General features: G+C 42.9%; 2 long non-coding RNA genes across 5 annotated transcripts in view; one reads left to right on the top strand and one right to left on the bottom strand.

Moving 5' to 3' along the window:
- The window catches only part of LOC127066381 (uncharacterized), a 576,444-nt gene that overhangs the window by 353,078 nt on the left and 199,168 nt on the right, over positions 1-24,198 (top strand). The gene's annotated exons all lie outside the window — the stretch shown is intronic.
- LOC127066383 (uncharacterized) overlaps positions 10,974-24,198 on the bottom strand; it is a 73,513-nt gene continuing 60,288 nt past the window's right edge. For both annotated transcript variants that reach the window (XR_007782378.1, XR_007782377.1), the window contains 2 exons: positions 11,565-11,872; positions 10,974-11,468 (listed from right to left, as the gene is read on the bottom strand). This is a non-coding gene — a long non-coding RNA (uncharacterized LOC127066383). The remainder of the gene's footprint in view (positions 11,469-11,564; positions 11,873-24,198) is intronic.

The raw sequence follows: 24,198 nt of genomic DNA, 5'->3' as shown, positions 1-24,198 counted from the left end.
AAGCCGTCGAGAGCAATTCGACTTCGATATCAACCTCAATGTATTCCGTGTTTTATTTTAAAAATTATCGCCATTCTCATCCAGAGAAAAGAACGCTCTAAATGGAAAGCTATTCGACTGTTGTTAATACGATTTTTCGAGTAGGGAATATAAGTACGATTGAGAGGATTCTAAAACCCGTTGGACCGTTTGTTTTTCCTCGTACGATCATGTTTGCCGTTTTCGAAGCAATCGACCGGTAGCATTGGTTTATCGAATACATAGGATCCACTCGCACCTTGGCACCGACCACGACACGACAATATCAATCAATTTTAATTCGTTTGGTAGCCAATGCGTGCTCCGTTTGTCTCTCGCGTATATATCTGCTCTACTCCACTCTGTCTCTCTCTCTCTCTCTATCTCTCATTCACTTTCCTTCTCGTCCGGCAGTTTTGAAGAGGGTTTATCTCGACGTCGCGACGAGTCTCGACACACGCATCTCTCGGGTCCCTGAATCGGAGACGCATCGTGGAACGCCAATCAGCGCGAACCGACCTTGTTTCGTGGGCTCGATACGATCTGACGTCCCACTGGCACCTACGTCAGTTCGCCCGGCATATATATATATATATATATTTATTTATATATATGTGCGTATGTACATACCTATATATGACTCTTGGTGGCACCGCGGGGACGTGACAAATGATCCGATTTAACGAAATGCTCGTTCGAACACGCCGAGTTCGTTACCGTCTTCGTTATCGCGAGTCTACTCGGCTAAACTGAGCAAGCCAAGAACCAGCGCGATACCAACTATTCGTAGGTAGAGCATGAACTCGTCTAACTATCGCTACGTCTCGCAAGCACGATTTTTATAAAACGAGCCACAAACTTTGGCCGCACGTATGCCCTTAATAGTATCCTAACGGTCTTCTCTATTTCCTTGCAATTCGATTCGCTTTCGATCGTAGGATAAGAAAAAGGAACGAGTGGATTACGGAAAATCGCTGATGCGACTTCTACGTGTGTCCTCCTCGATGCTCTCGAGAAGATTCGATCTCGATAAAAATAAGGAGACTCCTCTCGTATCTGCATCTTTCACCTCCTCCTAACTCCTCTTACGGATTTTACGATAAAGTGACGGAAGGCGTAAAATCGCCAGCTAAAAGATGTAATTTCGTTCTTCGTAATCCTAAAACGTTATTAAAGCAGGAAGCAAATAAGAATACCTTTTCATTGCTTCACTACGATGAAAGAGGCGTACTTTGAAAGTAGTAGAGATATACCTCGAGCAAAGTCACTTCTTTTTTAGATGAAGAAGGGTTTCGCATCTGCCTCGATGACTATGATCGTCTGGCAAACTGACTTGTAATCCCCTTTTTTCTTTGGCCGCGGCAAGTTCTTCGTCCGGTCTTGGACAGAGAGGTGGTCGATCGAAGGGGAAGAAGAAGGGAAAGAGAAAGAGGAGAAAAGAAGGTGGAGGAGGAGGAGGTGGAGAAGGAGGAACACGGTGCTGCCCGATACGAGGTGCCGCTGATGACAGTGATTATTATATCTTGTTACCACCGGCGGTGCAGCTTGTGGCTAAGCACGCGGTACGCTTTAACGCATCGTTCGCGCGAATCATTATCTTAAAGACTTCGACCGATACGAATCTTTCTTCTTGCTCGCACGCCAATTTCAAGAGTCCCCGCTCGTGAACTATAACAGAGAGGATAAATCTCCTCTCTTTGAACGTCGTACAAAAGGATTCGACTTCTTTCCAGAGAAGGATAGATAAATAGATAAATTTATTCTCATGTCTACGGTAATGCTGAATAAGTCCAATATGATATAAGAAGATAATAAATCATACGTACTTTATGGCTAACAAAAGACAAGCGTGCGAGCTTGTAATATTTTTTTATAAAAAAGAAATGATATTACAATTACAGACTCTCTAGATATGCACAAAGAGAAAATGAGAAAGAGAAAGAGAGACAAAGGAAGAAATAATGTTGGACCTTTTTTCTCTTCTTTTCCTTTTTCTTCTTCTTCTCCTTCTTCTTCGTCTACATATTTACAACTTTTTTTCTTCTCGCAGGTATTCTAGAGTACTCTGTTTCTAGAAGCAGGATAGAAACAAGCAGAACGTAAAGGATGCGCGCTCACGACCGCGACCAGATTAGCTTGCCCCATTCGAGATTACCCACCGGATAGAATATAGTTAATTATATTGAATTTACCTAATTGGCGGGCAAGGCTATCGCAAGGTTGCTATCTTTGACCACGTCTCTATCTGCTCTCCGCAACATCGAGTACCGAACTCTCCTCTTGCATACACTCGATAGAATGCTCCGCCCGTAGAAAGAGAGAAAGAGAGAGGGACGGAGAGAGAGAGAAAGAGAGAGATAGAAGAAAGTGAACTGTAGCGTTGGATGCACCGAGTAATTTCACGAACTTCGAATTGATATCGGTTTGGAACATCGAACGGTCCACGGTCGAACTTTGTCTTGACTTTTAATTAATAGGACAATTTCTCATCTAAACGATCAGTAGATGCGAATTTATAGGGTCGCTATCGTATTTACGAAATGAGCTAAGTTGTATTAATTCCGATATACAAGGTTATCCTAAAAGAATATGATAAATTTTACGTTAAAATTAAAAGAAAAGAAGAAAGCAGTTGATTTTTTAGAAATATGCCTTACTATACAAATAATCATAGAAATATTCACATTTATAGTACATATAAATACATTGATAAATCTATCGATACTCTTTTCAAATCGTACTTTATGATCATATTTATATTAAAAGTGATTTATCCGTCAGTGTTAAATGATATGACAGACACATACACGAACATACAGACTTAGTACAAGAATACTTAGTACAAGTGGTATTATCTAAGAAAAATTGATTCTAACTTTTCGCACTTTGGCCGGAAGTCCATAGCACGGTTCCCGAGTCGATTTTCTGCCGCTTCCTTCTCAGAGCCGCGTCCGAAGGAAATCCGGTTGTCCCGCCGAGAGAGTAACCGCATAGATTTAAGAGTCGTAAATCTACGCAGGCTCGCGTTCGCGAAGGTCGACATGGGTGTGCTGTAAATCTGCGAGAAAGCTCGCGCCGCTTGAAGACGCGCTACAATGTTCCACGATATATTACTGAAATATGAAGCAAAATTCAAAGGCAAGAGAGAAGCGTAAGAATAATGGTCAAGCGTAAGCTTATGGCACGCGTATAGACGTATGGAATGGTTGTCGTAGATCGACCTGAGGGAAGCTGGAATTTCCGAGAATTATAAACAGAGGTAGAAGCTCGATCTCATAGGAAAATATTAACTCAAGCAGGGGGAAAGTTAGATCGACTTACAATAAATAGAATAAATATGACGCACGCCGTCGCTCCCGTCCGTACTGTCTGTGTTCACTAAAGAAAGATAGATAGATGGATGGAGAGAGAGAGAGAGAGAGAAAGAGAGAGAGGAGCATAAGTGGGATCCAAATTGAATGAAGAGCTCGGCATCGAGCGAAGCACAGAGCCTCGGTACAAACTGTGGAGGGTGATATTCCAACGATGAAAGTGCCTTCTCCGACGACCATAGCCCGAGCTTTATTGTTTTCTGCCTGCTGGCCATCCGGTGTATATACACATATATATATATATAATATATGTATATATATATATATATACATATATTTCCGTGTGAGATATATATATATAACATTGTCATATAGTAGTCCGTTCGAGTTTTAATAATTCCACGAGATAGACGACAAGAGAGTAGGCTGAAGGATGCAATGCGGTGGGAGGGTAGGGTGTATAGGGACAGACATATCCGGTGTATATCGGTCCGATGTGCTCGCGGCCACGCAATATCCGCACAACTTCCGACCCACTCGAGACTGGATAAATAATTCATCGTTAATTTAATTGCAGCCAACAAATGAAATTCGAAGCCGTATCGAAGCTGTCGAGACAACGACAAGCGAGTAGCGAAGGAAAATTGAAGAAGAAGAAGAAGGAGAGAAAGAAGAAAATCTGATATGATCTTAAAGAGCTCTGAGAATCTGAAAATCTGCATTCAGTTTAATTTCTCATCTCTCTCTCTCTCTCTCTCTCTCTCTCTCTCTCTCTCTCTCTCTGTCTCTCTCTCTCTCTCTCTCTCTCTCTCTCTCTCTGTTTCCCTTTTATTTTCCAGCAAAGAGAAATCCTTCTCATGATCATTTTATCATATAAAATCTTTTTGAAGATGCAAATCACATTCGATACTTTCAAAGTCGAATGCAATATCTGGGATCCTTCCTCTATCTACCCCTCACTTCCTTTCGTTCCTACAGAAAAGAGCTCAATAAAGGAGTTAATTTCGCTAGTGTTACACGGCCTTATAACTTTGGTTGGATAAAGATAGGCGTCTTTTAACTCGCGTCCTAGAATCATTATATGAGCTTTCGAGCGTCCGATGAGCGTCGAACTGTCCGGTACCTTGTGGACTCTTTTCTGGAGAAGATTAAAGGAACGTGAAGAGCTCTTTTTACCGTTCTCTTTCTATCTCTCTCTCTTTCTCTCTCTTTCTCATACACACATACACGCACACGCACACACGTACTTTCTAGCGGAGAAAAAAAGTAGAAAGAGAGAGAAAGAGACTCGGCTTTTTGGTCCAGCAGCAAAGCTACGTCGTAAACCATGTCGCCGGTTTTCATGTAAAAAAAAGAGAAAAGTGAAGGCAATGGAAGCAAGAGAAAAAACGGAGAGAGATAGAGAGAGAGGGAAAGAGAAAAAGAGAAAGGAACCGATCGTAATACGTGTGATCGTAATTTTTCGAGGCCGCGTACGGCCGCGAATGATTCATCCGAAAAGCCCCCATAGCGACTGACGATCGGCAATCATGATACCCCGCCGTGTGCTCTTGTGCCAGGGGTTAATAACGGCGAGAACGCTTTCAGGGAGCTATATCTCACCCGTACACCTCCTTAAGCGGCATTCACAATATCGAAATAACATCTTCCGGAGTTTATTGCCGACTCCAAAGGTCCTCGCCCGTGAACAGTGTTGATCGCCGACTCTTGGTGAATCGTCCCACCGTAATTATAAGTCCATGTGCGAACGTTGAAAATGTGACTCGGTTAATCGCGATGATCGTAAGGGGATCGGATCAGAGCAATAAAGATTTTTACCATTAAATTACGACTCTATTCTTTTTATCTTCTCTAATATTCCTCGCATGTTTCTCACGCGTGTATATTCATGAACGTGTGATATTCCCAAAGAAATACAAATACATTGTTAATGGCGAGAACTAAGCGGAGGGGGAGTAAAAAGGGATAGAGAGAATTCGCAGAAACAGGAGTTTCTATTGACCACGAGGGACTTAATTACGAACAGACGGAGAAGACTGCAGTCGTTCTATGGTCCGCGGAATTACAGTGAAGAGCTATGGAACTTGACTCAAGATAAATGATCCGCAAACCCTACTCCCGACGATGGATCGTAATAAATGAGCACCTTTAAACTTACTCCATAGCCAGGAAATACTGTGTCCGAGGAAAAACTCTCAGGCGCGAAAATACGCCCAATAACATACTTTAAACTTTACTCGAGAACTCTTGAAGTTTCCATCGTTAAATTTATTCAACGGATTCGAATCAAAGTATAACTCAAACTTTACTTTTATATCTCTAACTCGAAAAATGTCTCCTCTTGGCTCTAGGAATACCCAAATGGTTATACTCGAATAATCTACTCTCGAATATCTTACTTTTGAATTTCAATGATCACGTTGTCTGAAAAAGTGAATGTTGAAGATAAAGAAAAAAATTAACTGAATCAAGACCGAGCGAAATTTGTTGCCGAGAAAAAAAAAATAGAGCAATTATTTGATCACGGGACGACATTCATTGTGAAAGACATTTTAACGGAGTTTCGGCGAAGAGGAAGGCGCGAGACATTGAATTCGAGCGGTAGGTCGGCTTCTTCCAAGTAATCGAACGGAGGATTGAGCGAGTGACTGAGTGACTTACAATACCGATAGGATCTCCCTAATGATCGGACACGAAACTCCCACACGCATCCCCTTCATCGTTCCCTCCTACTGCTCCTCTTTCTCTTTCTTCTTGTCGTTCTCTCTCTCTCTCTCTCTCTCTCGTCCTTCTGCCAGCATAGCGGCCGACGATCTCAAAACCGAGACCCTCCGAGCCCGGAGAGACGTTATCGGCTCTGGACGTTCTCGAACGCTGATCCTCCTAATTGTTGACACGCCGATCACATGCGAGGCCACGCGCGTGCACACGCACAAGCTTATATTCTCCTCGTAGTATAAGCGTATGCTCTCTTCGCCTGTCTCCCTTTTTAATCCGTTTAACGGATCGAAAACTTTTGCAAACATTTTTTTCCTCCTCTGAAAAATGAATTAGGTTTTATTATCAGATAAACGCGTGTCTATACCTGTTCGGTCCAAAAGATACCTAAAATATATCTATGTATGTATAAGCATCCACACACAAACACACACACATATATGTAACTATATGCGAATCCTGTGAGCCAAGAGGAATAGATTATTAAAAGGACTGACGACATGAGCGATGGATCGCTTCGTAAAACACGAATCACGACATTCCCTATCCTTTTTTTTTTCTTCGCTCATCGTAAATACATAGGAAGAAGCATCGACGTAGTTCACGATTCGAAGAGATATATAATAAGGCACTTCCCTCGCGACGACAGGAATAAAATGGGAATTGTTAAGGATCTAATGACGAAGGCACGTTTATATCAACGACGGCTGGGATGGATTTCTCTTTTGGGATCCACGAATGATTTCTCGACAATAATCTTTCCCTTTAAGGCTGTCTCTTAAAACGAATACTGGTTCAATTATAGTTAAGTAGTTATAATTAGATGATTTCTGAATCATGATATTACACCGTAATGATCGCGCCTGGTTATAAGACGATCGTCGTAAGCAATTGCCTTGAATTTTTTAATGAATACCGGTCTAATTACCTCGAAAAATTAACGAGCTTTGTTCTTTTTCTCTCTATTTTTCTGGTCAATGTATAAGCACTGATGCGATATCCATCGGCAGTATAATTCTTTTCTTTTCCTTCTTCCGAGAACAAAAAGTGCATAAACATCTTTCAACGATCATGACCTCCCAGAATACGTTGATAAGTGAGTCGTTAAAGACCGTTCGGGCCCAACGCTTAAACGAGCGTATTCATCGTGCTCGCTCGTCTTTGTAGACGCGCGAATTCTCGAGCAACGCATAGTCCTTCGAACATTGGCTTGAAGAACCATTAAGAACGTCAAGGTTAGCCCGAGAAGATCCTCGCGAAGCGGGAGGAGTACAGAACCACGAAGAGCAACGTGCTTTAGCGTTATAATAAACTACGCGTTTTCCTTTCGTAATCTCATCACACGAAATAGCATTCGATGTTGGTACGACGAACATCGGTTGAAACGCCGATTAAGACGCCGATAAAATCTTTTCGTCTTCCATGCATCGAAAACTCTTGAAGTACGTGGCGTAGGGCACGCTAAACAGATATACATCTTGCTATTTTAGTATCGCAATATACAGCTCGTTGTAATGCCGAACGACTTAGAGATTAGACGATACTAAATTAAACCGTACCTATCTTTATGTTCTCAGCTCTCGCACGACGTGGATACTTTCATGAAATCGTGTCTAATAAGAAAAAATTTTTAACGAGACGAGAAAAATACGCTAAACGTAGGACGAGAAATTTATAATGCTTCTTCTTCCTTTTTCACGTCCTTTCGATGTCGATAAAATAGTTGATTCCGAAGGAGATATTCCAATTCGTCCATATTAAAAGACTATTAAATCGAATCACGTTTTATGCTTCTCCATTAATAGATTTTACGTGAAACCGATAGTAGACTTTTCGTCTTCGTAAATGCATTAAGTGAAAAGAAAATCATGGAAAGGAAATATATCAGTAGGAAAGAGTAACGCTGCTTCTTCCAATCTTTCTTGCATAGGAAAGTAAATATGTTAGTACTTTTTTCTGGATATTCGATACTTATTACGATGTGGTGGATCAAAAAGAAAAGGGAGAGGAAAATTTCTAGTTTTCCCGGTCACGTGCTGACGACACGCGTCGTCATGTCGTTGGACACGTGCGAGCCGTCGACGAAACAGCGTCAACGACGACGACGACGAGGTTTCCGGCGCCCCCTTTAGCTGTCGTTGCACCATAATTTCACTCTCCGTCTCTGTTTTTTGTGTTGACAGACTCGACGCGTATAACGATTCGCCTAAGCGCCACCCGTGGTAATAAGTTTCGATCGTGTGGCGACATTCTACGAAGCGGAAATTATTCCACCTTCAGGACACGTTCGAACGAATGTACGATCCACGGTAACCTACGCGAGCGGGGCTTCTATTTTAGATTTCCAATTATTCGCTTCGCTGTTTGGACTGCGATTCTCGATCTAACGATTATTAATGACACGAGATGGACGTAAAATGCAATTTCACGGGATATCCCGAAATCGAGGTAAAACGATCGAGGGATTCGCGATGTATAGTCGTTACCTTTACTCAACGTGCTTTCAACCTCGATTTCGACGAATTTTATTTTATTCTTTTTGCTTTTTCGATAGAGAAATTCCAATTCGACCATCGAGATCGTTCACTCACTCGTCTACGGTTCCATGTAACAGAGAGAACAATTTTAATCGCTTCGAAAAATATCGTTAAATCTCGGCCCAAATCCGAATTCGTATCTGTAATCGGAAACGCAAAGAGAAGTATCAAAGTACCTACCTACATGCATACATACGTTGTATCACGAGAGAAAATGACTGTGAAGATAAAAGAGAAGGAGAGAGCGAGAGAGAGAGAGAGAGAGAGAGAGAGAGAGAGAGAGAGAGAGAGAGAGAGAGAGAGAGAGAGGTATCCATCTGATGTATTTACGCTTAGCTCGCGCCCGCAATCGTAATTTTCTTTCATCCTCCTTAATAATACTTTCCACCGTATTCCGAGAACGTGTTAACCAGATCGGCTGCGATCAACGGAAAGAAAAGAAAGTGTGCCCGGGCTCGCGAACAAGAGATATACACGCGATCCCTTCTCGTGACCTCGCATATTCGCCTGGGTAAGAAGGAAATTGGCGTCTTGGATCCGAAGGTTTGCTCGTTCCCTTCGAAAAAGAGTTGCTCCGTGAAGTTCACGAAGGAACGAGGGAGTCGATACGAAAGAGGAAGGAGGGAGAAAGATGAAAGGAGAAAGAAAAAAAAATTGAACGAAAAGAAGTAAACAACCGATCCATTTCGCGGTATTCTCTTTCTCCTCTTTTCATCTTCCTCGAGAAGAAGAATCCGCGACGACTACGACCGCAGTAAAGTGGCCATGGCAAACTTAAGGACCATGACCAATGCAATTTGGTCGAGCCTATATTTCTTCAATATCGACATAACATCTTTTTAAACTCTCTCTCTCTCTCTCTCTCTCTATCTATCTATCTATCTATCTCTTTCTTTTTCTTTTTCTCTTTCTTCAAACTTTTCCACGTTCATTCTAGTTCACGCGACTAATTAGACTCAATGGACACGACGTACGATGACACGACCTCTTAACCTTTCTACGCGTTCGACGAGAGAATGCACTCGTTGATGAACTCTAAGACTTTCTTCTAAATCTCTCTCGTACTTTGTACTTGTCGAAAGAGTCGTCCTCTAGATTTTTTGGAGTAATACGTCGTAATCGTTGTGATGAATTTATTGTTGTCGTCTTCTCGTAATAAGACGTAAATCTAAGAATATCGCTTACACGACGTCGAGAAAGAGAAGAAAAGAGAAAAAGAAAGAAAGAGAGAGGGCGAAAGTTTTTTTAAATCATCGCTATAATTTAGCGCGCAGATGCGCGTCGCTCGGCAGCTAATTAGCCCGTTGTTCCGTTGTAGAGAAGGAGAATCGACACGATCTTAGGAGTTCACCAACCATGCGGGATGCATTCCTCCTTTCAACAGCTACAATTTCATCTCGCGTCACCCGCGTCTCCGCATGGAACCAGCAACGACGATAACTACAACGACGACAACGACGACGACAACGACGACGACGACGACGACGACGACGAGCTCGTAATTTCCGTGTCCCTCGAGGGGGAGAAGTTCGTCGAACTTTTGTGTGTGTGCGCTTCGTCGAATATCAGAAATTAACTCGAAAAGAAATTTATTCGAACGTGTTCGCTGAAAATTTTAAATGATTTAAAAATCTTACAACTATTTCTCACTGTTTCTGAAAGCAATAGAGAAAATATCTTATTGATTTTCTAATTTATGTATATACATATATATATGAGACATCTTTTTCTCGATTTTCAAGAACCATCGTTAGCATTCACGCAAGCGTCGAAGAGGAAAGAAGTCCAAAGTAGATGCTTGAGAAAGTTTTAACGAACGATGTCCACTCGATGCAAGCAATTGCGTGACGATTTAAGGAGAAGAAATGCGCCATTATACGTACGATTCCGTCTACGTCAAAGAACTCGATGTATCGTACATAACGAGTTTGCAGGATCGGGCACTTTTCCGTCTAACAAACCGCTCCATCTCCTGTTCAACCTCTTCCTCCCTCCTAGTCGTCATCGTCGTTGTCGTCAAGCGAAAATTTCCAAGAACTTTAAACCTCTCTCTCTCTCTCTCTCTCTCTCTCTCTCTCCCTCCCTTTCTCTCTCTCTCTCTCTCTTTTTCTCCTCGTGAAAATACTCGAGTCGCGCGTAGAAACTCAGAGAAGCATCCTCAAGCGATTCGAGGGATACAGGACGATGAACGCAGGAGCGTATCTTTGGAGAAGGAGTGCCATGAACGGGAAGGGCGCTGGAAAACCAAAGTCGTAAGGGATAAGGACCCTTCGAACATGGAAAAGGGAGTTACCTAGACTACGCCGAAAGGAACGGTGATATGAAACGTAGGTATATACATATAAATATATGCCCTATAACAAGTATGCGAGAGAAACGGAGAGAGAGAGAGAGAGAGAGAGAGAGAGAGAGAGAGAGAGAAAGAGAATTAGAAGAGATGAAGGAAAGCCGTTACGTCGTCTCCTCGAATCGACGAGGATTTGATCTCCGTTCATTGTACTATCGAAATCGATGGGATCCAATTAACCTCCCTCTAAGAGGGCCGTAGCTCCTCTATTGTCCCTCGGTACATACGATTTCCCTCCCGCTCTCTCCTATTCTACCTACGTCGAACCGAAGCTTAGAGACCACCGGTGTCGGTATACCGTCAACAGTATTACCGAACAACCCTCCTATAATTCTCTTCTCCGTTTCTCTCCATCTAGTCGACTTTCACAAAGCTTCAACATATATATATCTATACGCTTTCTTATTTCCTGTCTGATTTCTGCATCCTTCGGTCTATACAATTTTGTGGTGGTAACGGCGACACACAAAACGCCATTATCGAAATATCCCCTAATTGATCTTTCTTGGGTGCGAACGCCTGTTAACGGTTGAAGCCCTACGACAAAAAAATCTTTGCGATTGCTAGGGACTACGGGCTCTTGTATGTATGTATGTATACCTGAATGTGTTAGTATACATAAAGCATGAGTACCTTTTTCGAGGAGCTACAACGCATCTCAGGATTCTTTTGCAAAACGGGGAAGAACAATTCGACGACGTCGATCAAAGGAACGAAGAACGACACCGGTTGACAGTAGTGGAGTACGGCGAGTTGACGTTGAAAGAGCTTTTTAAAATCCCTCGACGTCTTCCCTTTATCATTTCCTTAAGATGTCCATGAAAATGTATCGTCGTCCATCCATATTCCTCTATTACGATTTCGTTCTCTTATTACATTTCTTATTCCCCTTGTATAATTAAGCAATCAGTTTACTCGAGATCGATTTTGTATCTGAAATTCTTAACGAGAGATATATGTAATTAGCCGCTTACTCGATAAAATAAAGTTAAAGTTAGACAGGAGAGAAGGAAGCTCGTGTGTAAAATTGCTATGAATATAGATGACCGAGTCGAAGAAATATTACAATTTCATATGAGCATCCATAAAAAACGAAAGAGATGAAATGAAAGAAAAAGGCAGAACGATAAAAATGAAAGAAAAGAAAAGAAAAGAAAAAGAAAGAGAAAGAGAGAAAGACAGAGTGAGAAAGAGAAAGAGGGAGAGAAAGGAAGATAGGGAGATAGGGAGGAGCGGCAGTTCAACTTTGAACTCGCTGCACTTCGTGACGCATCGACGTAAATTCAAGACACGTCGCTCGAGGCGGAAGTGACCAGGATGCTCAGGGATAGCGAAGAAAGAAAAAAGAGAGGAAGAAAGAGAGAAAAAAAAAGGATAGAGAAAGAGGCGGAGGCTCGCGTGCGTAGCTCGTGGTAGCGTATCCACCGGCGAAGTTCGCACCACGACGCGAGTCGGAGGTGGAGAGAAAAAGCTCGTTGATGTATTGCACGGGCAGGCGAGGGCATTCCCATAACGTCTCTCTTCATTAATTCGAGTCGTCCGGTTCTCGAAGCTCGCTCTTACTAAGTCGTTGCAAATGACTCTGACCGGTAATTTCACTTCTTTCTCGCGCGAAGAAAGCACGCCGCTGACGCCGCCTTGTTTTGTGTCTCCTCTTTCTTTCTTTCTCTTTTTCTTTTTCTTTCTCTCTCTGCCTCTCTCTCTTTTTCTCTCTTCTCTTTCTCTCACTCACTTATAAACGGTCCACGAGACGTACCGCGAAGACGTCGAGTTTGATGAAGACGCACAACATCGCACGCACTGCTGGCTGTATTAAAGCCTCATAAGCCACCGCTTATGCTTTGATACATCACACCTCCTTCTCTTCCTCTTTCTTCACCTTCCGAAAGGTCCTTGTCCCATAGCGGATCTTCCAGAACGATGATGCGGGTGATTTCGTTCCTACTACAAAGTGATAGAACTCGAGAGATCGAACGACCCTATTTACTCGATCACCTCATTTTCTAATGGATAGAGATTAAAATATGTTCTGTCCTCGGGAAGACTGTTTCTCGTAGTCGTAGTAAAATCAACGTACTCTCCTTTATTTAGAAAAATTCATTCATATAAATACAATGTAAACACTAAGTTCAATAGCCCTTTTCGGAGTGTCATCGAACCTTCGGCCTTGGCTTTACGCATACTAATGAGTCTTTGCATTTGCACGATCGATACTCAATATCTCGTGAAATCTTCGCCTGGAAACGATCCCAGTCTTTCGCAGGAGATCGAGTCTTCTTTTCCTCTTTGTCATCGATTAAGCTTGCCCTGTATCTTTCCTCGTATTAAGGGCACTATTATCGATACATTATTCATAGAAATCCGTCGAGCATCCTGTAACGGCGCCTTTCTCCTACAAAAATCGATCTTTACACAATCGCTGCAAATATTTACTGTGTGCCTGCCTTGGTATACGCATATTGCGAGGGATTGATTCTTTACGGGTCCTAGTAGAGCACCCTTTCGAACTCGGAGTTTCTCCGCACGTTTCGTACACGCTTGCGACATACATAACAAACAGGCAGAACCGCTTGCATCCAGGAATGGAAACGTGGGAGTGGAAGATGGATTAAGAGATAAGAAGGCGTATCAGTACCAATCAATTACGTCTAACAGTAGTCGAGGGGTCGCGTGTACGCGAGCACCCAACAAAAATGCAACGAGGGTGAATCATTCCTTTTGCTCCGAAATCTCAGAAGTACCCGGATACTTTCACGAGATAGAAAAGAGCCCCTAAAAGTGAAACGATTTCTGAAATATCGTTTCACGTAACGGGTCGGCGATAAGGTCGATCGTGATTCTTGTCTTTTCTCGTTGAACGAGGCCATAAAGTTCTCTAATCGCCTCCTATCGACCGCGAGAGAAATGCCGACGATAAAACATCCCCGCTTCCTCCTTCCGATCCCTTCGTGTTCGCGCGACGAAATCGGTATTAATACCCGTAATGCCGTTTCCAGGAAAGTCCTTTATTTTTTTATTCCGATAAAGAATACATAAAAAAAACTCTTTATTATAACATAACGACGATTTTAATGATCGATTTATGTAGTATATATCTTAACGCCATATTTCGCTTGATATAATGGCAATGTTTGACTAATTATCGTGAGACGTTCGCAAGCTGTTCGATGAAGCCTGCGGCTACAAAGAGAAAGACAGCCAGGGAGAGAAAGAAAGAGAGAAGGATCGATACTACGAGGGGTGCAACTCATCTTAGGTTGAGAAGATCTGTTGCATTAACGAGAAACAATTTACCTAAAACGCCCAACTCTACCGAAACGCGTGCCAGACCCACCCTACTATAAATGCGAGCATAAACGTATCACCCCGTCGCCCAAAACGAAGAGGGTTGAAGAGACAGTGCTTATATTCTAGGGTACATTTTCCATTGTGTTTCGATAGGGCGGCCTAAGAAGGAAACAGAGAAAGATAGCAAGAGAGAAAAAAAGAAAGAGAGAGAAAGAGAGAGAGAGAGATCCCTGAAACGGAATGCTAGTAATTCTCATCTTATCCTGAAAATGGACGAGCAGACGTGCCACGGGAATTCACCGCAAGAAAATACACCCCTCGCAATCAAATACGAGCGATCAAATGTTTTTCATCCCCCTTTTTTCTTTCTCTACTTATTTCTTTACCCCTCCTTCTATTCTAGGTCCATTCGTTTTCATTCGCCGATGATGAAAACCACAAAAATGAAAACTGGAACGATTATCGAGCGAAGCATATAAGAGAAAACAATTCTTTCTCCTTTTTCAAAAGGTAAAACGACGAATAGAAGAGCGCGAGAAACGTTAACGTTTTATCGAAATTATTAACCCGTCTTTTTGCCAAGTCTGAGCACCCGAGACGCGTTATAAATTGTTACCGCGCTACGCGATATAGTTCGCACACGATTAACTTTTTATTATAAGATGCTGCACAAATGAAGGATCGTTAAACGCTCGTAAAAGGCCGAAGTATAATTTTACGATGCGGCCACTATTAACGTACGAAGTAGCTGGGCCTTCTTCTTTCTTTTCTTTTTTCTTTTTTTACCTTCTGTATCCTATACCGCCCAGTGACTACCCTTTTCTCACTCATTGTAGACACCTTTTTATCTAAAATTTTTTTTAACGCACGCACACTCGATCATTTTAATCGAACGATGATCACGACGATAACTAAGCTATTCAGTACGTAGAAAAAGTGTGAAATCCTCTCAAAAAAATCATGCGGGTTATCGTCAATGTATCATTATTCGATCTAAACTTAACAACGTGGAAAACTAGTAAAAAGCTTGCCTGTAAGGCGAAGTTCGTTGAAACATCGATAAGGATTACGTACGTAATTCGGTATGGTGCAAGGCATACGGTACGTATTCTTGTTCGTGTCGATGTATACGTGTATGCGTCGTTATGGGGTGATGCACGACATAGTCATGGTTCAAATGGGGGTGGTAGCACGTTTCTCCGTGCGAGCTTATACGGAGGGTACAAAGAAGCCCTTACCTCACGTTTCGCTGTAGAAGCCTCCGTTGGCTGTGTGAAACAAATCAATAGTTTGCACCAAACGGAGTTAAAGTACGAAGAGAAAGAGAGAGAGAGAGAGAGAGAGAGAGAGAGAGACCAAACTACTTGGGTTTTCGTGGCTGGTGACGATTGGATGGGATTGTTCAGAATCCCGTGAAATGATATCCATCGGAGTAGAATGAGATAACGCTTCGGCTTTACTCGGCTCGCTTACCCTCGATATTCGAGATCTACGAACGCTCTAATCGACGTCTTAGCAAGCCATTTCCTGATCCGCTGTCAAGCTAATCCTCCTGCACTTCTAAGCGACACGTTATTATCCATGAAAATGAAATTAAAAAGAAACGAAAGATATATTGGTTCGAATGGTCGCTAGAAAAGCCGCGGCAAATCGAATCGTCGCAACCAAATTTTCTAAGTGCAGTGAAATACGAGCCAGCATGGAATCCGATTTGTTCTTCCTACTAGAATCCTATTTGTTATCGTCGAAAGTACGGACAGGAGTAAAAAGCAAGAAAAAGACGAGGAGGGAGAACAAGAGGTTAAAAAAAAAACGAATCGATACGTTCGTTCCGACGCCTTATTTCCTAAAGAAAATGTTCCGTGATATTTCTAGCTTTAAATAAAGAAACTCGCGTGCTAAGGACTTTTTCATCGGCTATAGGAAAGTACTAAAAATTCTTTTCTTCGTTCTAGTTTTCGTTGTGTTCTTCGATTGGTACGTCAGGAAAACAAGCGTCGGCTATGTTTAGTAATAGTTAGAAAGAGTGAGAAATTGAGAGGAATCAAAGAAAATAAAAGGAAAAGAGAAAAGAAGCAGTCGACAAAAAGCGAACGGAACGTAACGCGGAAATGGAAACGCGAAAACGGAAAATCGGGTATGCTCGAGAAAACACGGTCGATTCAATAGGGCGGTTTAGTTCAGGAGAGAAGGGCTAAAGGAGGCCGAGTGGAGGTAGGGAGCTCAAAATGTGTTCTTTTGAACGCACGTCGAGGAGGAGGAGGAGGCTGCCGAAAGCGAGAAAAAGAGAGAGAGAGAGAGAGAGAGAGAGAGCGAGGAAAACAGAAGGGTGGATGAGAGCACGGACTGCTTGCCAGAATTATAGGGTGCTCTCGCAGCCTGGTATACATGCGATTCAACATACACACATTGTATATGCATACGTACGTACATACATGCATACCTATCGAACGATGGATGTTGTGGCACTCAAAATCGGTGACCCAGCTGCACAACTAACAGTTGTCGACTCTTTGTCAATTTCCCTAAGCGATTAGACCAGACAACGCCCTTCCCAATGGCACCCTCGAAAAATCTAGAACTTACTCCCTCCTCGCACTTTTCCAAGCGCGCACACGAACTAGTCTTGCGATTCTCGAGTGCTAACACTCGTCTATTTTCCCATTAGGCACGTACTCGTGATTACAGAGCCCCGAAGTCGAAGTGCATGGACTCTGCTATCGCTAGCACTGCTACCTCCATCACCATCACCATCGCCATCAAAGTCGCCAAGTCGAAGGCGTTTAAATAGATCATCGAACCGACGCATATGGCGTTTAAAGCGAGCGCCGGCTTTCGATTAATAATTTAACGCCTCGAGCATGCCTACGTACCCATAACAATTTTCTATCGAGGTAGACCACCTCGCTTATGTTCGGCCCACGACTCCCGTCTATGAGGCATCCTGCTTATTCACGGCGATTATAGTCCAACTACACTTCAAATATTTATGCAAACCTCTCTTTACACCCATACACTATTTTGACTCTATAGCTATAGTTATCTAGTATGGCTCGTAATTAAAGCGTTCGTTTGTTGTATCTTATCGATGATAACTTAGTGTACGTATTTACATGTGGGACGTATGTAGAAATCTACAGGACGTATGTAGAGAAAATGTATACCTACACGTCGATCAAACGTCATTTTTAGCCGTAAAAAAAGCAATGAGAAGAGATAATTCGTTCGGCACGCGTTACTGACGGTACTATAGAATATATCGTAAATGTCCTCTTCCACGTAACGACTCGATAAACCTCCTCCTCGCGAATACGTCCCTCTTACAATATAAATTATCTACGGCAGACATACTTGCGGGTATATGCGGTCTTTCTCTCACCTATATGGCTCTCCCGGTAGTTTATTTGCATTATTCTCAGTTTATTCGTGAGAGAAAGAGAGCGTGGTTCGCGCGAGCGCGGATGTATTTGCAAACAAAAATGCAAACGCATCGCGTTCGGCCAATGCGACGAGAGCGAGGTTAATTGCCCGGACAGCTTCGGCAAATACTGTCCCCCGCTATTGACGGACGTAAATAGCAGGAAAATTTTACTCTCAAAACCGGTCTCCCGACGGCCGTTCCTCTGTCCCAACGGCAAACATCAGGAGTAAAAGTGAAAAGTGAAAGGCACTAAAGAGCATTATTTGCCAAAAATTTACGGCCATTATTCGATAATCATCCCGGCACTTTGGCGCGATCGCGCCAAGGGTTCTTGTGAATTTTAATGACGATGTTGGAAATAATTTAGCGTGCTTACGACAATGCACAATCCGAATAGTTATCGTATAAATCGATGTTACAATCTCGATGTTTCGTACGTTTCAAAAAAGTATTTTATTATTACGGATACGACCAATCGACGGCGCATTGTCCATTGCCGTATTGCCGTTGTTAAATTATTACAAACCAATCGAGATCTTTTCATTTGCACATATATCGCTAGATACAGTTATATATATGTATGTATCTTTTTAATATTTGTATCATATGTTTGCTTTGTGTACATATTCATTATAAATAACAGACCGAAAATTTGATTTGTATGGGATTTGAGTATTGAGTCAAACTAATAATTTAGGGGATAGACAAGTTGTTAACAGGATCATTCAATTTGTACTTTTCAATATTAAACCAATAATTCATTAAAGTCATTTGATAACAATATTTTACTGGTATTTCTCTTTTTCATAAATCCACCGGTCGTTCTCATATGCAAGGTTCAAACGAACCCATTCGCAACGCGAATCATTGTTTTCGTTACCGAGCTTCGTACACAAATATCCATCGTGTAAGCGATAAAGTACCACATGGATTGAAGTAACGTAGCTAGAAGGCAAGTGCGTGTCGCCGAGTTGCATTTTTTACTTTTACAAAAATGTACGTATGGGTCAGTATCGCGGAATATACGCTCGACCAGGGACGAAGTCACGTAGCTGGTATTTTCAACACGGAATATCACGCCGAGCCGGGATGAAGCGAAGTTCGTAAGAGGGCCGCATTACCGCCTTGGTAATCGCAATGATTACGAGCCCCGGGGTGTACGCTCGGCTATATGTAAGAACCGTGTATGCGTTCCGCGCGAGCACCGTATATAGAACGCTTTACTGCCTACACGCTCGATTCGGATCGAGAGAGGAAACTTTAACAGGGGAAAAAGAGTTTCGAACGTTGAAGAAATTACGAGCCGGCTAGGCGCGAGTGATAAAGAGAAATATATACAAAGAAAATCTATAGCTTAGTTTGGAATCGAATGAGATGGCTTTCCCGACGATTTTCCCTTTATTTAATAGTACGGAGAAACTCGATCGGCTCCGATGAGCCGTGAATTATTTGACGACATTTCGCATATGTACATATTACGTACGTACGTACGTACATACGTTAACGTTCGTTCACCCTCGATACGACGCGTATCATCGACGTTTGATAGATATTGAAGGGTACGTCCCATTGCATATCGCTATGAATTTTTTCTTCACGGTCGATTAAACGTCATACGCATTCGACTGTCGAAAAGTCAAAAGGATAAGTAGTAGGGTCAGCTGATCTCCTCGATGTTCCCTTAAGGTCTTTTCTTCGATGCCAGAACTTGTTGTCGCCCCAGTCGACGATCCTCGAGGCGTTGTCGCGATGACAATAATACTGTATGCAAGTGGAAAGAGGAGAGGAAAGAGGAGAGAAGGATAGGAGAGAAGGAGAAATGGAAGCTTCGAAAACGTTTCGACGAAAGGAGATTTCCCGGAGGGCGTGGGTGTCGGCGCATTAACTTTTTAAGGTCAGCTATCGCGGAGCCGAGAAGTCGTGGTGCGCATTCCATTGTCGAGACTCGCTCGTGAGAGAGGGAGAGAGATATCGAGGAAAGGAAGAAGAAGAAGGAGAAGAAGAAGGAGAAGAAGGAGAAGAAGAAGAAAAAGAAAAAAGTGAGAGAGAGAGAGAGAGAGAGAGAGAGAGGAATAACGACACAACGGAAAGCAAGCACGTCTGATCGTCGTCGTAGCCACGATGTATACTACGCCTATGTAAATCCGAGTATACGATCGTGCCTCGGCACGAATACACGCGCTCAGCTGCTTGCTTCACGCAGAGCGGAGGCATTTCCGTGCGAGAAAGAAACGCGCTCTCGCGCAAACTCCTGACGCGCCGTAAAAGCGGCGCAAAAGAGAGCCTCGCCAATATCGGCTTTCTTCCTCTACCTACCGATTGCCTATCGATTCCTATGATCGTCCGTCTCTTGGTAGACACCGACAAGTGAACTTTTCCTTATCGAGCCGAACCATCATCGTTCGATGATATTGGCTAACGATAGTTACGTGTCCACCACTTCCTTTCGCGTACGCCTTTATAATACCCTTTCGTTCCACGTACGAACTTACGTGTCTGACGTTTCGAGCCTGATAAACAACGATGCGGTCTCGTGTCTCGCTCGATTTCCTTTTATCGAGGATAACATCGCAAAGATAAAGTTTTCTTTCCAACACGCGCCCAAGGATTCTCGTTTTCTCGATAGGCAAAACGCAAAAGGACATGGCTATGGATTACATTCACGATTCTGTGTTAACTCGCTAGTTCGTTGGGCTTTTATGAAGGTACACGATGAAAAAAAAAAAAAAAGAAAAGAAAAATAAAGCATTGAAATAGTTTCTGGACAAAACACAGCATAGAACGAACTCGATTGAAAAAAACAAGCTCGTCTAACTTTTAACGATTCTCTGTATGTATAAGCGCGAGGTTGCGTGAGAAAGAACTCGTTGTCGACCATAAAGCTCACGCGGCACCCTTGTCCTAAATTTATTAGGTTCCTATTGTAGTGGTCGCGGAGGTGTGCATACACGAGCCAGGTGCATCGATCTGCCACGCTGACACGTGCTCGGATTCGCACATCAAGCTCGACCCCTCCACTACCTTCACCAAAATACATATGTACACGTCCGTACATTTTCCGTCATGTATCGTGTTTCGTTTTCCTCAACGCGCGTGATATTTTTATATGATATGTTTTCTTTTGCGAAAGAGTAGCCATATCTTTCGTTGCAAAAAAATTACTAGTTATGATATGGTAACGAATCGTATCAAAAAAAAAAAAAAATATGGAAGATTTGTATATTTTACGAATTCGTTCGTTTTTCTAGTCGTCGAATTACGTGCGAACGATTACACACAGAGATAACACAAACAATGGAAATAGCACGAGGTCGTTTTTCGCGATTCGATGACTCGTACGATCTCTCGCGGTGTTTCGTTAAGTCCTCTGCGTTACACGATCGTCTGCGACGTCGTTTCGATCCACATAGGTCGCCGACTAGATTTTCTCTTATGGGAATGACCAGCAGTGGTACTCCGTTATGGACACCATAACGGCCTGCCAGCAGCTTTCTCCCAGCCGTATCCTACCAGAGAGGTCGATAGTCGTGGGCATTGTTTAACGCGCTTCTCGGTTGTGGCTTGAACAAAACCTCTACGTATATCGGATTCGAAGAACCCGCACCCTTATGGAGCGTGGCATAAAACGTGCCGCGTTACAAAGAGGATGGATTTCGAGGGAAACCGAGAAAACCTTACCGAGCGAACCGGATGTTCTCCAAGAGAATCAAACGCGTACTGTAACGTAGTAACTATGAACTAGGTACATAAACATATCTTATTTCCAATCATTTCCACGTAATGTCCTTAATTAAGACCCTAATAGATCGTTATGTTCCTAGAATTATCCCGCTTAGGAGCAAAACGATAAAAAAAGAAAATTCTTTTTAAATCTTCGTACGATAAGGAAGTATCGATGCGGAATAAATAAAATAATTCTATCGAGGAGGCACGAAGAGTATTACAAGAAAATTACACGGTAGAATTATTTAGCGCACTTCGAAAATTCGCTGCGCTATCAAAGCCATGAAGAGAGTATTATCCGTGTTTCATGGTGCATTACGGTAATACTCCGGCGATGAGCCACTAATCTTTATAAGGGACGTCCCAGTTGGGACAGCGCGAGCGTAATCTGTCGAGAGGACGCGACCATTAGGCGACTCAAAAAAAAAAAAGAAAAGTTCGACCCACTCCGTGGCGCATGATATATCATTCGACGCGAAACCTAACTTTGTTCACCCTTCTTTCAACGTTCTCTCCCTTATAGCGCGTATTCTATTCGCTTTTTCGTTCGATCTACCCTCTTACACGCGTACGATTCACCCCTCGTCTCACCGCTCGCGTATTAAACGCCACATATATTCTATCTCTCTCTTTACGGTCCTACGTCCACGAACATTAGTAGAAATGTAATCTTACTTAAGCATATGTCGGCATGACCGATCGGATGGTCGACAGCTCGAATAAATAATAGTTCAGAGACCATCCCTCTTTTTTTCGTCTCTCTCTCTCTCTCTCTCTTGCTCTCTCTTTCTCTTTTTCTTTTTTCTCTTATCCACATACTTGTGGGAATTAAGAAAAAATCACATATGGGTACCGGTGTACGATGAAGAGAGAAAGAAGAAAGGGCCAATGACTGAACCCTACATGCTGGTAGCTCGATTGCATCAATAGCCATCGATCCGGCCACTAAGTCCTTGCCTAAATTCAAGTACACGCACGAGGAAAGCCCTCGTCGTCGCTTCCAGGTCTTCCTCTCCTCCCTTGTACTTCTTTCTTCGAACGTTTGCCTACTTACGCGTGCATGTACTTTTCTCTCTTGTTTACCAAAGACACGTGTCCTCATCGATCCGCTAGTAGGCTGTTCAACCTAGACCGTTCTCGCAAAAGAATAAACTTCGACTTCTGCTTGAACAATCGTTTTCTCGTTTCTTATATTCTACAATGAGACATTTTTTACGACATTTTAATTGTTCGAAAAGAAACTTACTTGAGATATTAACACCGAATAATATCCATCTTAGATATTACTTGGATAAACGTCGAAAGACGAAACGTGCCGAAATCTAGCGAGAATACGACAGAATATAATTGAATTTCAACCGAATATAGAGGCATAATAGTTTACTTACAATGATTACATAAAGCTGCCATTGTGTAGCTACTACCGTGTACGTCGATTCAAGCGTACGTTCCACGTACGAGAAGCCCAAGAGCGTGTTATAGACGTGTATGCTGCATTCACGGAACGTGCCATGGGTATTAGCATACGTTCACGTTCATATGGTCTTCCGGTAGCCAAGTAGCTTCTTCTATTTCCTATCGAAGAACTTTTGCTATTCGATTACTCGACATTCCTTTTTGTTCCGACTCTTACCTCGCAAATCAAAGTCGATTATCTTTCATAAAGGACGTCGATCATTTTCCTCGGAGTGTTTCTATGGCTTGAATACCTGTTACGACAAATAGAAAAAGAGGAAATTCGTCGATACGGTTTCACTCTATTGGAATAAACCCTCGTTCGTTTCTCCTTCTCTCTCTTTCTTCCTCTAGTTAAGAAACGAGAGGATCGAGTTGCACGTGAAAGGGAGCGAAGAGAAATCTGGGAAACCGTTTGGTAACACGAGGAGAAACACATGCTTCGTCCCTATCGGCCACTACATAGTGCTTAACATTTCTTCTTTTTCTTCTTCTTTTCTCGTATCGTTGTTTCTTCTGCCGTTAGAGAGCCGTCCTTCTCATTTTTCCGTTATTAGATATTTTTCCCATCTCTCGAGGTTATCCCGGAACGTCCCGTGCATTACGCGAGCGTATAATAACGTAACCTGAGCGATGGAACGCGGGTGTCTCTCGCCTCTGTCTTTCTATCCATCTTTTCCTCCTTGCTTTCCACCTCGTTTTTTCCTCCTCTCCTCCCATTCTCTCTCTCTCTCTCTCTCTCTCTCTCTCTCATCACGATGGAACCGGATGGGATAAAAAAGCTCGAGGATATACATGTCGGTACACGTGTCGCCGTAAGTAACAAAAGTGTCGTCGCATTGCCATCGTCGTCGTCGTCGACGTCGACGTCGACGTCGACGTCGTAGCTGGCGTGGCGTCGCCCGAAGACCATGGCTAGAAAAGTGCTTAGGCTAGGCGTGTCGCGGCTGTCGTGTTTACTGTCGAGCTTTTTAACTCTTTTCAAGCCTTCCGACAAACGGTGCGCGAAGATCAAAGACCGTCGTGTAATTCCTCTTCTTTCTCCTTCTCTCTCTCTTTCTGTATTTATCTTTCCATCTCTCGTTCTCCCTCCTGTTTTCCCTCGCGATCGAAACAGGATACGCGTAAGGTATTACGAAACGCTTTCGAGTCCGTTGGAAAGCGATAGGTTTCTACTGGCACGAATCAAAGTTTGTTTCGATGGGGACAGAGACTGAAGCAGCGTTCGATCGTTCAGCAAGAACGACGTATCGACGGAAGTGGAAGTACTCTCTATTGTTTCGAGACAGACCAGAGACTCTCTCGACTAGCGTAGAATCTGTGCCAGGAGTGCATACTATGCGCGCATTGTCCCAAATGACGTCACCGTTCGACTCGAAG

This window comes from Vespula vulgaris, chromosome 9 (genome assembly GCF_905475345.1).
Source record: "Vespula vulgaris chromosome 9, iyVesVulg1.1, whole genome shotgun sequence".
Classification (NCBI taxonomy): Eukaryota; Metazoa; Arthropoda; class Insecta; order Hymenoptera; family Vespidae; genus Vespula; species Vespula vulgaris.
This window is presented reverse-complemented; position numbering and strand designations above follow the sequence as displayed.